Below are 15919 nucleotides of genomic sequence, written 5' to 3'. Positions count from 1 at the left end.
CCTTGACTTTATAAAAGTGGTATATGATCTTTAATGACCACAAACAGAGATGGTATTTTATAAGTAAGGTAGCTTTTGCAAAAATACCTGGTGAATTAACTTTCTGTGACTGAGATTAGCTTTCTTACATTCTGCTTGTGGCGATTTGGGGAATGTATCTGTGTCAAATTATGCATTCTATTGTGTTTTGTGAATGTTATGTTGTGTTTGACTCCATTTTGAATGTAGTCATCAGTGTGAGTTAGAGCATCCATTTTTAAATTAAATTAAATTAAATTAATGGAGATATCCCATCTCCTAGAACTGGAAGGGACCTTGAAAGGTCATCAAGTCCAGCCCCCTGCCTTCACTAGCAGGACCAAGTACTGATTTTGCCCCAGATCCCCAAGTGGCCCCCTCAAGGATTGAACTCACAACCCTGGGTTTAGCAGGCCAATGCTCAAACCACTGAGCTATCCCTCCCCGTAGTGGGGACTTGACACCTAACCTATGGCTACATTAGAGAGCTTCCTGCAGTGCAGAAGCACGGTCTCTAGTGGAGCCTCTCTAAGCCAACGGCTTACAGAGCTCTCCCGTTGGTTTAGTTACGCCAGCCCCTGCGAGCGGTGGTAGCTATGTTGGTGAGAGACGTTTTTCTGTCAAATTAGCACTGTCCACATCTGCGCTTAAGTTAGCATAAGTTATGTCGCTCAGGGGGTTGGCTAATTCACACCACTGAGCGACATAACTTATGTCGACTTAAACTGTAGTGTAGTCCTTGCCCTAGTGGAGAGACTATGTCCGGGAAGCTAGGCTAGAGCAGTTAAAAGCCATCAACACAGCATGGCTCCAGTCTGGTGGAACAATGGGTTTTCTACTCGCAGGGCCATAGATTTTGAACAACTCTACCTGGCAGCTGTGGGAGGCCTGGAAATTCCCCAGCAGACGTGCATGGGCAAGAAGGGTATGAAACTGTTTAGATGCTGCTTAGTGGTTCTCTATGAAAGGAGGTCATTTCATTTCCACCAATAGAAGAGCTGCCTGGTCTAAGGACTTAGACTAAACCAAGGATTTATACAGTTGGGGAGGTCATAGTAAGGGGGAGGTGTTGCTTTCAGGAGTTAGTTGTTTTCCTAAGATCTGTAACTCTCTTGTGCTGTGTGGGGTATTTTGTTTGTGTTTTGGTTTTTGAAGAGTTTGTGTTTATGGATAAGAAATTCCTTTGCTAAACCAGTGTTCACTTCTTTACTGCCACAATCTGGCCCTGAAGGGTGTAACATGGAAACCAGCACTCTTATAGCCAGGTGGATGCTGAGGGGAATGTGTCTAAGCAACTGGTCTCTCTTGGTTTTTAGAAAGTTAATTTACTTAACTTAGATTTTTATTAGTTATTAATATGAGTTTGGGGATTTTGGACGGCATGTACGTTTTCTAGCATTTAGTAGAAAATGGATTTTGCCCCCCAGATAGTTCATTTTTGGACCAACATATCCAGTGTCTCAAGTGCTTGGGTGAAGGTGATTACTCTCACTGAAAGAGCATGCTATCTTCACACCTCTTCAGTCCCTGTGAGATAGGAGCCCAGCACACTCCATGCTTTTCTTAAGAAGGTGTGGAAGCTCCAGGACACAAGCAGAGATTTGTGTATTGGGCATGCCCCGTAAGCAATCTAGATTGATTCAGTGGAAAAAAGACCCTTCCAAGTCAGAGTTAGTTGTACTCAGATCCACCTTGGCGTAAACATTTTAAGGGTGTACATTTTGAAATGTCATACGTCAGGAATGGATGTGTGGTTTTTATGTCATCTTTTTTAAAAAGATAATTTTGTACGGTTATCAGGTATGCTGTAGCTTCTAACAAGTGTTTCAATCTATATGTGCAGTCTTTGTACTCTGGCAATATTTTAAGTGTTTTGGGGGGTTCCCCCAAAAGAAACACTACTGAATAAAATAATTTTCTGTTTGTGTTCCTAAAATGAAAAATTGGCACTGCAGTGCTGCTTTCGCTGGTAGTGCTGAGACAACAGCTCATTCATTCATAATAGATGAGGGAAGATATCAATTTGTCTTTACTATTTTACATTAGCAAATAGTATGCCTTCTCTTATATTTTAAAAATTGATAAAAGTGCCTAGAACTGTTGGGAAAGGTGCTTTAAAGAAGTTTGAAGAAATAAACAAAACAGTAAAAATAAACAAAGTTATTGAGCACTGTCATCATTCAAAGCATGGTCCAAATTACAGAAGACACAGCTCATGCTCCAAAAGAGATTTGTCTGCATTGGACAGATCATAATTCAGACACTGTACGCAAGGTGACAAAGATGATCAGAAGTTCTGATCTCAAAGTGGTCTGATAACCTATCATTAGAATGTGCCTATTTATTTGTTGTTGAAAGACTTTGAGGAAGAAATGTGTTAAGGAATTTTAAGGGCTGATGGCAGTTCAGCCTGCTGGATGGGGGAAGTCTTTGCCTAAGTATCAAAGATGGAATGGAAGCAGGCATGATGAGGGTATGTCTACGCTACAGTGGCAAAGCGTGTTTTTCTGTTGATGTATGGGTAACCCACCTTTCAGGGAGGGGGTAGCTAAGTTGACGAAAGAATTCTTACATCGACCTAGATGCTTCAATAGTTGGGGTTAGGTCAACCAAACTACATGACGCAGGGTGTGAAATTTTTCACAGCCCTGAGCATTGTAGCTAGTTTGACCGAATTTTTAGGTGTAGACTGGGTCTAATGATGATGAAGTCTTGTTAGCTGGCTACGTTGTAGCCTAATGGGGAGCCAAGGCTACATCGCGGGGGTTTCAAAAGCTCTTCTGGCTGCTGTTTTGCTAAAATAGTTATGAATAAGACCTATGGAGTTTTGAAAACGATAGTAGTACCAAGTCTGATAACTTAGCTGGTTGATCATCCTTGTTTTTTATAGTCCTGTAACAAAAAAAGTTTCACAAATTTAAAAAGCAGTACAAGGCAAAGCACTGATATGGCTTATATGCATGAGAATCTCTATCTGCCCCACCCACAATTGCTTTCACTTTAGAGACAACATTTTTCAATTATTAGTTGACTACAGTTTTTCTGCGAGAATTTTACTTTTTGATTTTTAAGATGTTTGAGTTTTTAGATTTTACTTGTTTAGGAAAGGTGAGGTACAGTAGTTTCCTATGTCATCTGTGAACAACACACTTGTTCTGCATGGTTTGTCAGATTTGTTGGGCTTTTTGAGAGTTGTGATACAGGAGATAAGAAAGGACTAGAGTGAATTTGAAAGGAGCCATATTGTAACGAGTTCTATCTTTGGTATCCTGTTTTCCATAAATTATTCTCCTGTCAAAAATAAATAAATAAATAACTTTTTTGGGAGCAACTTGCATCCATTTATATTTCCCCCTTAGAATGTAAAGGTAAGAGAGAGTTTGGTCTGCAAAATACATAGAAATATACACAGATTTAATAACTGGTCATATAAACGTAAGTGATAAAACCGATGTGCTAGAAAGCTAATCTCTAAAACTTAAAATAAGTCTAAGCATCAAACAACACCATCCAACAGGCTTTAATCTACTAACCTAAATCAAAAAGATCAAAGAAAGTTATAACTAATAGCAGCATTTGGTGGAATACTCCCGTAGAAGCAGGAAAAAGCTAGAAATTACATGTCACCTTCATATCCTGGCTTCCTGACCTTGTGTTGAGATCAAGCCCTCACCATACCAGCTGTAACCATTAAGATCTTGCCCCCAAGGGTTAAGTAGGAGAGAAACTCAGCTGTCTATAGGAAAGCAAACACTGAAAGTTCCAGCCCCTAACATGCCCAATTCAAGGCAATCTGCGTATGCTTGTCATTCAGGCTTGTCTCTGCAGTATTGTAGGGCAGCTCCAACCAGCTTGTTTGTTTCTGTTGTGTTGCTGCTGTTTGAGCAGTTCACAAATCACACTCTGCTTCAAGACGATTTCATAAAAGACGATTGTCGTACCTTGGAGATACTGTTAATCAATTTCAAGGTAGCATTTATTTCTATAACTGCTAATCTGTTTTATTTGTGTTTAGGAAGCATGGAAAGTATTTTACATGGAAATGTATTTAAAATCCAACCATTTTTTCTGTAGTAAATTTTAGGCTAGAGATTCAACTATTTGATATTTCAGAAATTATTACAAATGTAGATTTAAGACTTTGATATATGTTCGGTTTATTTGCACTAAAATGTTACCCTGACTGTAATAAGTAGACTCCTTTCTTGTAAAAGGTTACAGCTGTTCAGAAACATTTGAGCGCCTGGAACAGAACAGTGCTAATACAAATATCCATTGTTACTGTAGTAGGTAGTTTTGATCTTTTGTTATAGCATTATTATATGTAGTTTCTCACTTGTTTTTCAGAGTCTAAATTAACTAATGTGAGATTAAATTGCTGTTTTTTAATTTAATGCAGGGATGAAGTACATTGAGAAGTGTATTGCAAAAAATTATTATTAGGATGTCTAGCTTAATAAGAAAAATATTGCTGAAGTGAGATGGGTTTTTTTTGTTTTGTTTTTTGTTTTAAATCTGTTTTTGCACATACAGTGACTTTGGTAAAGTATCTGCAACTACTTATGGATCATGCATTTTATTTTTATTGGCAAGTAAACTGATATAGTGGCTATAATATCTCTGCTTGATGTGCATTGACATGCATATTTATCACTTTGGTTGCATATTTAATACACAGTATTTTTCTCATTTTAAGAGAAAATAATTAGTAATGCATTTTTTAAGGATCTCCAAATATAATTTTATTTTGAAATTTGGATGTCTACAAAAAATTTCAGCATAACATTTACCACTTTATATCATAATTACAAATCAGTGGGCATGGTATAATCAAGAGATAAACAGAATTTTTTTAGGTACAGAGAGTTTTAGTGCAACACACTGCTGTGTAATGAATCTGTAAAATATACAGGTTTTAATCTGTTACATAACATACGTTTCAAATTGGCATTGTGGTGGTTTGTTATAGCAGTAATTGTACCATAGCAGGGGGGTTCTTTTTGGTGACATTCTGCAGGTATATTTATATGGTAACCCCATTATACAATTTACTAAATCCCTGTGAATCTTTTACTACAAGTAACTCCTTTTACACACCCAAAAAAGAGAGAGATTCTGATTTTTGAGTGTACATGGAGTAGAGTTATTTTGGGTAATAAGAGTATTAGTGATTATGAAAACTTAAGTACCCTTTATATGGTAATAGAAAGTCACTAAACTATAAATAAGATTAAGTGTAAGGACAGTACTTCTGTTGCAGGCAATGAATTTTTACTGCTTTCCATGCTCTTAAATTTTGCTGAGCTATTTCTACTAATACACTGAGATAAATAGATATAAATAAAACATTTTGTAGTGATCACGCTTGTCTCTAGCTATATGTCTTTTTTCAAAACAGTAATTCTTGCAGTGACCTATTATAATTCCTTGTTTTCTTCTCTGTGCATTTAGTTTTTTGTTAAACCACAAATGTGATGGTATTAAAAATAAACTGGTAAATCCTCTTCAGGTAGTTTTTGTATGAGCGCATATATATATATATATATATATATATATATATAATTTGATAATTTTATATGTATATAAATGTGTGTGTGTGTGTGTATGTATATATATGTGTGTGTGTGTGTGTGTATATATATATATATATATATATATATATATATATATATATATATATATATATATATATACATACACACTTCAGAAAAAAGAGCTTGTCAAAGCACCACAGACGGTTCCCATAATAATCTGTTTTTCATAGCTTGTGCTAAACAAGTTAACTTCTGGTTAATAAGATATTTATGAAGGTCTTAAAATTATTGTCTTCCCCACCCTTGGCTCTTTTCCCCAGTCCCCACTCCTTCACATCCTAGCTGTTGATGGGTTACTTCGTGTGCCAGCTGAGTGAAATCAATTCACTAGGTGCCCATTTGCAGCATGATCTACAATCCTGGCTTGGTGACATCTGGAAACTCCCTGTCACATGAATTGCAATTCCTGACCCAGCCTGCAAAGCAGGAAATGAAATCATAGTGTCCCAGGTTTAAGACAGGCCAGCTTGTTAGCATATCAAGCTGTTGAAGGGGATGGAGGAAAAACAGCTTAATATAGATACTGAATGTGGCAAGAGAAGGAGAATAATTTTTTATTCTGTAAATTTGATGCTTTCTTCTTCTTCCGTATGGCTTGGGTAGGTAGCAACAACTACATGCTTTATTATGATTGTACCCTAATCATTACTTCATGTCACAGATATTTAGATTACTGAAAAGCTATTTATCAGCAAAGAAGGGCATGAATATATTCAAAAGTGAGACTATTATGATTATGGTCCACTTAGTTCCTGTACAGTGGAAAAAAATGCAAAAATCCCAGACAAATAGGAAATATATAAGTTCAGTACCATCAAACTGTAGTGTTAGCATTCATAAATATTTAACACTGGTATACCCAACATGTTAAAAAGACTGTAACATGTTTAAAAGTTAGTGTTTTAAAAGTTGCTGAGAATTTCTTATAAACAATTGCTACTGAATAAAAACTGAAAAGATGTCTCTTCTTACACAGATGATAAATTTTAAAGTAGACATAAACTAAGTAAATGAAAAGTGTTCTATATATTGAGAGGACAGACCTTTGCTTTTTGTTATCTTCTGGTAGTTTTCCTTAACTAAATAATGAAAGCTTTTCAAGGACGAACTAGCGGTTTACAACCAAAATAAAAAGCAAGAATCAGGAAATTGAGAGAAACCAACTCCCACATATTGTGAACACACAAAAATTAGATGCTAGAGAATTTTAAGAATGTCCATCTGAGAGCCAAAAACAGAGATCAACAATCATAAAGCATTTAAAAGTTTCTTGACTTCTGAACAAATACTGTCTTGATAGAGAATTAGGCTCTCCCATGAAAGCCAGTATCAAAGACTAGGCGCCACCTGTTACTTTTGTGAACTTTGGGGGGGAAAACAATGGCAAAAATAATTTTGGTGAAGTGAAAGGGGAGAAAGACCTCATCAGAATGGTTGTGCATTGAATTAATGGTATAGTAAATGGAGTCTTGGAAGGATTTATTTGAGTTTATAGAACTGAGAACAAGGTACACACTTGTGTACTAAAAAATCTGTAGTGTTATGGGACTTGAATCCATTATACTGTTTCTTCTGGAAGGAGTCTAAGCTAAGATTGTTAAATATTGCTCAGTTTAAGAATGTGTCACTTCTTGCAACACTTAGAATTAAATTGTTTCAAACAAACTTTTGGCATGGGGAGATATTTTCATCAAGGATCATGCTTATTATCAGGACTATCATGTTCTCTTAAAAAAAAAAAAAAAAAAAATACAAACAGTTTTAATAGGCTGTCTGCAGCTCCTGATCTGGAATGTTTTAGATAATTTAAAATGCAGTCTGAGCTGTATCCTGTCCTAAATTTAAAAGGAGCAAACTATTATAAACCAGTTTGGGGGTTATATTTTGGTGCAAGACACAGATTTGAGATGTACATTTTCTTAAATGGTTAAATAAACTAATTAGCTGTTTCCTAACTATCACGTAAATCAGTCTCTGTACCACATGACTGGAGGATAGCTAACGTAGCACCAATTTTTTAAAAAGGCTCCAGAGGCAATCTTGGCAATTACAGGTCAGTAAGCCTAACTTCAGTACCAGGTAAATAGCAGGGTCCCCCAAGAATCTGTCCTGGGACTAGTGCTGTTCAATATATTCATAAATCATCTGGGAAAAGATGTAACAAAGGTAGCAAAGTTTGCAGACGATACAAAATCACTCAAGACAATGAAGTCCAAAGCTGCCTGAGAAGAGTTGTAAAGGGATCTCTCAAAACTGGGTGACTGGGCAACAAAATGGTAGATGAGGAGGGCTTTAAACTAGGTTCGACGGGGACAGGTGAGCAAAGCCCACAGGTAAGTGGGGAACATGGAGACCGGGGAGATGGGTCGGAAACGAGAGGGAGTGTGGGCTATATTGTCAGAGAGAAAGGAGGGTCAGGACAAAACTGGGAGGAAAGATCAAACCAGTATCTTAGATGCCTATATACAAATGCGAGAAGTATGGGCAATAAGCAGGAAGAACTGGAAGTGCTAATAAATAAATACAACTATGACATTGTTGGCATCACTGAAACTTGGTGGGATAATACACATGATTGGAATGTTGGTGTGGATGGGTACAGCTTGCTCAGGAAGGATAGACAGGGGAAAAAGGGAGGAGGTGTTGCCTTATATATTAAAAATGTACACACTTGGACTGAGGTAGAGATGGACATAGGAGACGGAAGTATTGAGAGTCTCTGGGTTAGGCTAAAAGGGGTAAAAAACAAGGGAGATGTCATGCTAGGAGTCTACTACAGGCCACCTAACCAGGTGGAAGAGGTGGATGAGGCTTTTTTTAAGCAACTAACAAAATCATCCAAAGCCCAAGATTTGGTGGTGATGGGGGACTTCAACTATCCGGATATATGTTGGGAAAATAACACAGCGGGGCACGAACTATCCAACAAATTCCTGGACTGCATTGGAGACAACTTTTTATTTCAGAAGGTTGAAAAAGCTACTAGGGGGGAAGCTGTTCTAGACTTGATTTTAACAAATAGGGAGGAACTCGTTGAGAATTTGAAAGTAGAAGGCAGCCTGGGTGAAAGTGATCATGAAATCATAGAGTTTGCAATTCTAAGGCAGGGTAGAAGGGAGAACAGCAAAATAGAGACAATGGATTTCAGGAAGGCAGATTTTGGTAAGCTCAGAGAGCTGATAGGTAAGGTCCCATGGGAATCAAGACTGAGGGGAAAAACAACTGAGGAGAGTTGGCAGTTTTTCAAAGGGACACTATTAAGAGCCCAAAAGCAAGCTATTCCGCTGGTTAGGAAAGATAGAAAATGTGGCAAAAGACCACCTTGGCTTAACCATGAGATCTTGCACGATCTAAAAAATAAAAAGGAGTCATATAAAAAATGGAAACTGGGACAGATTACAAAGGATGAATATAGGCAAACAACACAGGAATGCAGGGGCAAGATTAGAAAGGCAAAGGCACAAAATGAGCTCAAACTAGCTACGGGAATAAAGGGAAACAAGAAGACTTTTTATCAATACATTAGAAGCAAGAGGAAGACCAAAGACAGGGTAGGTCCACTGCTTAGTGAAGAGGGAGAAACAGTAACAGGAAACTTGGAAATGGCAGAGATGCTTAATGACTTCTTTGTTTCGGTCTTCACCGAGAAGTCTGAAGGAATGCCTAACATAGTGAATGCTAATGGGAAGCGGGTAGGTTTAGCAGATAAAATACAAAAAGAACAAGTTAAAAATCACTTAGAAAAGTTAGATGCCTGCAAGTCACCAGGGCCTGATGAAATGCATCCTAGAATACTCAAGGAGCTAATAGAGGAGGTATCTGAGCCTCTAGCTATTATCTTTGGAAAATCATGGGAGACAGGAGAGATTCCAGAAGACTGGAAAAGGGCAAATATAGTGCCCATCTATAAAAAGGGAAATAAAAACAACCCAGGAAACTACAGACCAGTTAGTTTAACTTCTGTGCCAGGGAAGATAATGGAGCAAGTAATTAAGGAAATCATCTGCAAACACTTGGAAGGTGGTAAGGTGATAGGGAACAGCCAGCATGGATTTGTGAAGAACAAATCATGTCAAACCAATCTGATAGCTTTCTTTGATAGGATAACGAGCCTTGTGGATAAGGGTGAAGCTGTGGATGTGGTATACCTAGACTTTAGTAAGGCATTTGATACGGTCTCGCATGATATTCTTATCGATAAACTAGGCAAATACAATTTAGATGGGGCTACTATAAGGTGGGTGCATAACTGGCTGGATAACCGTACTCAGAGAGTTGTTATTAATGGTTCCCAATCCTGCTGGAAAGGCATAACGAGTGGGGTACCGCAGGGGTCTGTTTTGGGACCGGCGCTGTTCAATATCTTCATCAACGACTTAGATATTGGCATAGAAAGTAAGCTTATTAAGTTTGCGGATGATACCAAACTGGGAGGGATTGCAACTGCTTTGGAGGACAGGGTCATAATTCAAAATGATCTGGACAAATTGGAGAAATGGGCTGAGATAAACAGGATGAAGTTTAACAAAGACAAATGCAAAGTGCTCCACTTAGGAAGGAAAAATCAGTTTCACACATACAGAATGGGAAGAGACTGTCTAGGAAGGAGTACGGCAGAAAGGGATCTAGGGGTTATAGTGGACCACAAGCTAAATATGAGTCAACAGTGTGATGCTGTTGCAAAAAAAGCAAACGTGATTCTGGGATGTATTAACAGGTGTGTTGTGAGCAAGACACGAGAAGTCATTCTTCCGCTCTACTCTGCTCTGGTTAGGCCTCAGCTGGAGTATTGTGTCCAGTTCTGGGCACCGCATTTTAAAAAAGATGTGGAGAAATTGGAAAGGGTCCAGAGAAGAGCAACAAGAATGATTAAAGGTCTTGAGAACATGACTTATGAAGGAAGGCTGAAAGAATTGGGTTTGTTTAGTTTGGAAAAGAGAAGACTGAGAGGGGACATGATAGCAGTTTTCAGGTATTTAAAAGGGTGTCATAAGGAGGAGGGAGAAAACTTGTTCACCTTAGCCTCTAAGGATAGAACCAGAAGCAATGGGTTTAAACTGCAGCAAGGGAGGTCTAGGTTGGACATTAGGAAAAAGTTCCTAACTGTCAGGGTGGTTAAACACTGGAATAAATTGCCTAGGGAGGTTGTGGAATCTCCATCTCTTGAGATATTTAAGAGTAGGTTAGATAAATGTCTATCAGGGATGGTCTAGATGGTATTTGGTCCTGCCATGCGGGCAGGGGACTGGACTCGACCTCTCGAGGTCCCTTCCAGTCCTAGAATCTATGAAACTATGAAATTCAATGTTGATAAGTGCAAAGTAATGAACGTTGGAAAACATAATCCCAACTATACATCCAAAATGATGGGTTCTAAATTAGCTGTTACCACTCAAGAAAGAGTTCTTGGCGTCATTGTGGATAGTTCTCTGAAAACATCTGCTCAATGTGCCACAGCAGTCAAAAAAGCTAACAGAATGTTAGGAACCATTAGGAAAGGGATAGATAAAATGATGGAAAATATCATAATGCCACTATATAAATCCATGGTACGCCCACACCTTGAATACCGCGTGCAGTTCTGGTTGCCCCATCTCAAAAAATATACACTGGAATTGGAACAGGTACAGAGAAGGGCAACAAAAATTATTAGGGATATGGAACAGTTTCCCTATGAGGAGAGATTAAAAAGACTGGGATTGCTCATTTTAGAAAAGAGGAGACTAAAGGGGAATCTGATAGAAGTCTATAAGTGAATAAGGAAGTTACCCCTTCCCATAACAGAAGAACCAGAAGTCACCCAATGAAATTAATAGGCAGTAGGCTTAAAACAAACATAAGGAAGGTACTCCTTCACGCAGTCAACCCTTGAAACTTGTTGCCAGGGAGTGTTATGAAGGCCAAAAGTATGACTGGGTTTGGTTCAAAAAAGAATTAAATAAATTCATGGAGGATAGGTCCATCAATGGCTATTAGCCAAGATAGGGATGTGACCCCATGCTCTGGATGTCCCTAAAATCCTGACTGCCAGAAGCTGGGACTAGGTGATAGGGGATGGGTCACTTGATACTTGTCCTGTTCTATTCATTCCCTCTGAAGAATCTGGCCCCAGCCACTGTCAGAAAAAAGGATACTGGGCTAGATGGACCATTGGTCTGGCCCAATATGGCTGTTCTTATGTTCTTAACTTCTTTTAAAGATCCATAAATTATCTGTGCTATATAGCTGCTTCCAGCAAATTTCCACTACGTCATTCACATTTGAATTTGCACTTCTGTCATTCTCAGCTGCAAGCATTATTAGTCCAGATGGTATTTCTTTAACTAATGTTTTTTTTAAGCCTATGCGTTTTTTTAACAAACTTTAAAGCAATGAAAATTCTTTCAATTGCAGCCAAAGTAACAGGTGAACTTAATCCAAGCTTTAAAAGAGCATGGAAGTTAAGGAACACCAAATCCTACGTTTTAACATCTTCAGGTATTCGGTACTTCCTGAAGGCTTTGCAACCTAGACAGCAGAGAGGTCTGCTGGGTAAAGCAGTGTTCAGTGTTAACTCTCCAAATCATAGAGGGATCACTCATAAAACTGTCATTATATAACATTGCCTTTATATTGTGTAGTAGCTTCCAGATATGACAATGCTCCAAACTATTGGCCTTGATTGCATCACTGAAGTACCTTCTCTCAGCAATTTCCGTTGTCAAGTGTACAATAGTTAAAGGCAATTCTAGCTTCCTTTTGGTGGTAATCCAACTGGCGTCGTTTCTAGATGGACATTAACCTTCAAAACGCTGGCCATTCAGCCAGCCAGACAAGTGGATGGATTTATGTGTGTGCTGTATTAAATATTCAGATAAGACTCAAGTTACAAGCAGTCTTTAAGAGTAACTAGAGCTGGGTATATGTGACCTGCAGTAGCCATAGCCTCAATATCTGTCTAGAGTTTCCATCCATCACTTCAAAACTTTCATTTGTAAATCTGAATAAAACTAAATTCTGGTGATATGCAGCAGTGAAATGAGTCATTAACTGTTGAATATTCTGAAAGATTTTACTGAATCTTATTTTTAGTCTTAATCATAATTCTCAATTTTTCACTTTTTAAGCCCGTATGATACCAAAATCTTGAAAAGAATTTGACTCATTGCCTTTTAATATCAATCTGTGTATGCACTAGAGTCTGACTCAATGGAATTAGGATACTGTAATACGTTATTCTTACCTTCTACTTGCTATGTAACTTCCTGTACCTTTTAAAAACCTAATGAATTTTGAATAAAGAACAGAATAGTTCAGTGAAGTTTTCAATTAGACTCGGTATAATAAGCTAATTGAAACAAAATTCAAACTTCTTGTTGGTACTCTCTTGACAAGTACTTTTTAGTTTATATAAAAGCACAAGATATATCATCAAACCTAATGAATAGAAACAAACCCAACTCTTATTTTGCTTTATGACCCTTATATTACATTGACCTCTCTCCAGTTCTGATCCAGCAAAGCACTTGGGCTTGTGAGGTAGTCAGTCCCATTTACTTGAATGAGACTAATATGCTTCAAGATAAACAGGTGCTTAACTGCATTGCTGGAAGACTCCATGAAAACTGACAAAACTAAAGTTTCTGGTGCCTTAAAGGAAAGAATACATCAGCTTCATCTGTCAGAATCCTCATCTCTTGAAATAGTTCACAAGTAGTCTGGTCATCAAGAGAGGTGCTTGAACAAATACTGAGCTGCATCAAATCTTATATACCACCTTGTGGAAGATGGCAGTCTATAATGTGATGTGACCTGACCCAAATCAAACAGCTTCTAAACAACTCTTTCTGAAGATTGTCTCTGAATTTCCACATGAAGAGATTTCTAACATTCAAGCAGAGACAGCATCTATTTAGAATACCATTTCATCTGGTCTTCACAGAAGATGTTAAATTGATGCCCCTTTGCGTGTTTTTAGTGGAGGCTGAAGATTCCCAGGGCATTGCTCAGTAGTAGAAGTAGTGGATAAATGTGAAAACCAAAGCTGGTGTTCCCTTAACACTAATAAGAGGACCTAATTTCCAAGACTATGTATGGACTACTGTATATACAGTAGCCACTCCATTGACCAGTAAGCGTCGTGTATGTACATTTAACAGTTTCTTCTTAAAACATTTTGAAATATGATTTATTAAAATACTATAATTTTAGTAAATATTTAAGCACTTGCATGGTGCTTTTATCTGTATATTTCAAATTGCTTTACAATCAAGTAAACATCATCCCAATTTTTCTACAAATAGGGAAACTGAGTCACAAAGCTCAAATGGCTTGCCCAAGGGTGCACAGTGAATCAGTAGAAGAAATTATCTTAGGTCTCTTGAATTCCAGTTCTGTACTGAATCCATGGGATTTACATGCTTTTAAACAATGTGATACTTCCTCAATAATATAGAGCAGCCATTATGTAATATTTCCTATAGAGACCAACTTCCAAACCACTTTGAATGTATTTTCATAGCCATTCATCTGGAATAGTTATTAGTGACATCACATAAAGACTTATTTCTTCATCTTTTCAGACTTGATTTAAAATGACCATGATGCTGACAAAGATTCTACATGAACTGGTTATCCAGTATGATTATAGATGTTGTGGTACTTAACTGCTACAAAACGTACCACACAAAATCACAGTTCTCCGAGAAGTGTTGTTACATTCATTGGTATATGCTACAAATGTGTTGCACTTTAAGACCAAAAGCCAACCGCTCTCATCCTGCTGAAGTGTATGGGCATCTGGTATTCTTGCACAGCTTGTTGTATTATTGATAGCACTAGTAAATACTTTAGAACTCCTGTAAGCCAATCAAAGGTACAATTTCCTCATGCCATGATACTGATGCACTGTAATTTCCTGTTCAGAACTAATTATTAATGTCATCCTGCAGCATATCAATCCTATCCATGAATGAGCAAATATAAGCAGACAAAAATTCCTAAAATGCGGCCAGACAACTCAATAAGAGCTTTCTTTTTCTGGATGTTGAGCTATGTCCCCTTTAGCAGCCTCTTTTTGAAGCTACCATGCTGCTCGGGAGAAAACCAGGCTGTTTAAACACAGCAGTGTTTCATATAACTAATGTCTTTTCACACTGAGACAAGCTTTAGCAGCCACTTGAATTTACTCTTCTGTGCTTGGTGAAAAGTTTTTTAAAAGGCTTGACTTGTTCGGAGCAGGGGAGGGAATATTCAGAAAGAATTTGAGGAATTGGACCTTTGAGAAAATACTCCTGTTTAGCAAATGTGTTGGTTGTCATATTCTCACTAGTTACTATTTAGAGTTAACTTCACAAAGAATCTGGCTCTGCATATGATCTATAACAAATAGCATTGGATGCATTATCAGAGGTTACATTTTCCTTTAGTTTTAGAAGTTGAGGATTGGGAAGGATAACAGCTGAGACACAGCACCAGGGGTTGCCATGGGCAGCATTCCATTGTGCAAAGGCACTTTCTGCTTGATATTAGTTGTTCAACCAATTGAATAGCTCAGCTGGCTGAACATTCTTAGCACTCTAAATGCTCAGTGGCAGTATAGGAGAAGAAAACGAGTTAAACTTTCTTGCTTCTCTTTCATTCTTTAGCTGTGTGTTATGTCTTCCCGCAAAGTCTAAGGCTATGTCTACACTAGAGACCTTAGAGCGGCACAGCTGTATCATGCAGCTGCACCGCTGTAAGATCTGTAAGTCACTCTGTGCCAACGGGAAACAGCTCTCCCATCAACATGGGCAGGGGGTATCATAGGCTCGGGGAGGCTGTGCCTCCCCAAACAGCCTGGCATAACCCCGCCCACGCTCCACCCCCAAACGCCCTCCTGCAGATCCCAGTGCTCTTCTGTGGCCCAGGCTGGCTGGGGCTGGGGTGGGCTGGTCTGCCTGCTGCTGGGACTCAGAGAGGCTTGGACCGCGCCACCCGGCGCTGGGGGTGCTGTGGCCACGCCATCCAGGGCTGAGACTGGGGGCTGCCGTGGGGTGCTCTGGGCTCCTGCGGGGGAACAGGGTAGAAGAGGAAGGAGAGGGACAGGGCCTCGGGCAGAAGGAGAGGGGCTGGGGGCTAGCCTCCCCCAACGGCCATTTCACCGGCCTCCCATGCCTGTCGACATAATTAAACCGACATGAGTGGTAGTGGAGACATGGCCTCAGACCAGTAAGTTACTACTCGCACTTAACACCTGTCAGAGTATTAATCCTAAATTTTAATGTTGCAATTAATCAATGCTAACATGGTTTTAATGACCTGATTTATCTTATTTTAAAAAGTATGAG

General features: G+C 38.6%; 1 protein-coding gene across 20 annotated transcripts in view; it reads left to right on the top strand.

The window, feature by feature from the left end:
• DISP1 (dispatched RND transporter family member 1) overlaps positions 1 to 15919 on the top strand; it is a 198634-nt gene that overhangs the window by 130017 nt on the left and 52698 nt on the right. The window contains exon 1 of one of the 20 annotated variants that reach the window (XM_065589395.1): positions 3394 to 3987. The exons of 15 other annotated variants lie outside the window; for them this stretch is intronic. The gene's annotated coding sequence lies outside the window, so the exon portion shown is untranslated. Of the gene's footprint in view, positions 1 to 3393; positions 3988 to 15919 lie in introns of those variants that run through there. 4 more of the 20 variants (XM_065589403.1, XM_065589392.1, XM_065589391.1 and 1 more) reach the window with 4 other exon arrangements.

Source organism: Chrysemys picta, chromosome 3 (assembly GCF_011386835.1).
Source record: "Chrysemys picta bellii isolate R12L10 chromosome 3, ASM1138683v2, whole genome shotgun sequence".
Lineage (NCBI taxonomy): Eukaryota > Metazoa > Chordata > Testudines > Emydidae > Chrysemys > Chrysemys picta.
The sequence above is the reverse complement of the archived record's forward strand: the minus strand, read 5'-3'. Positions and strand labels throughout refer to the sequence as shown.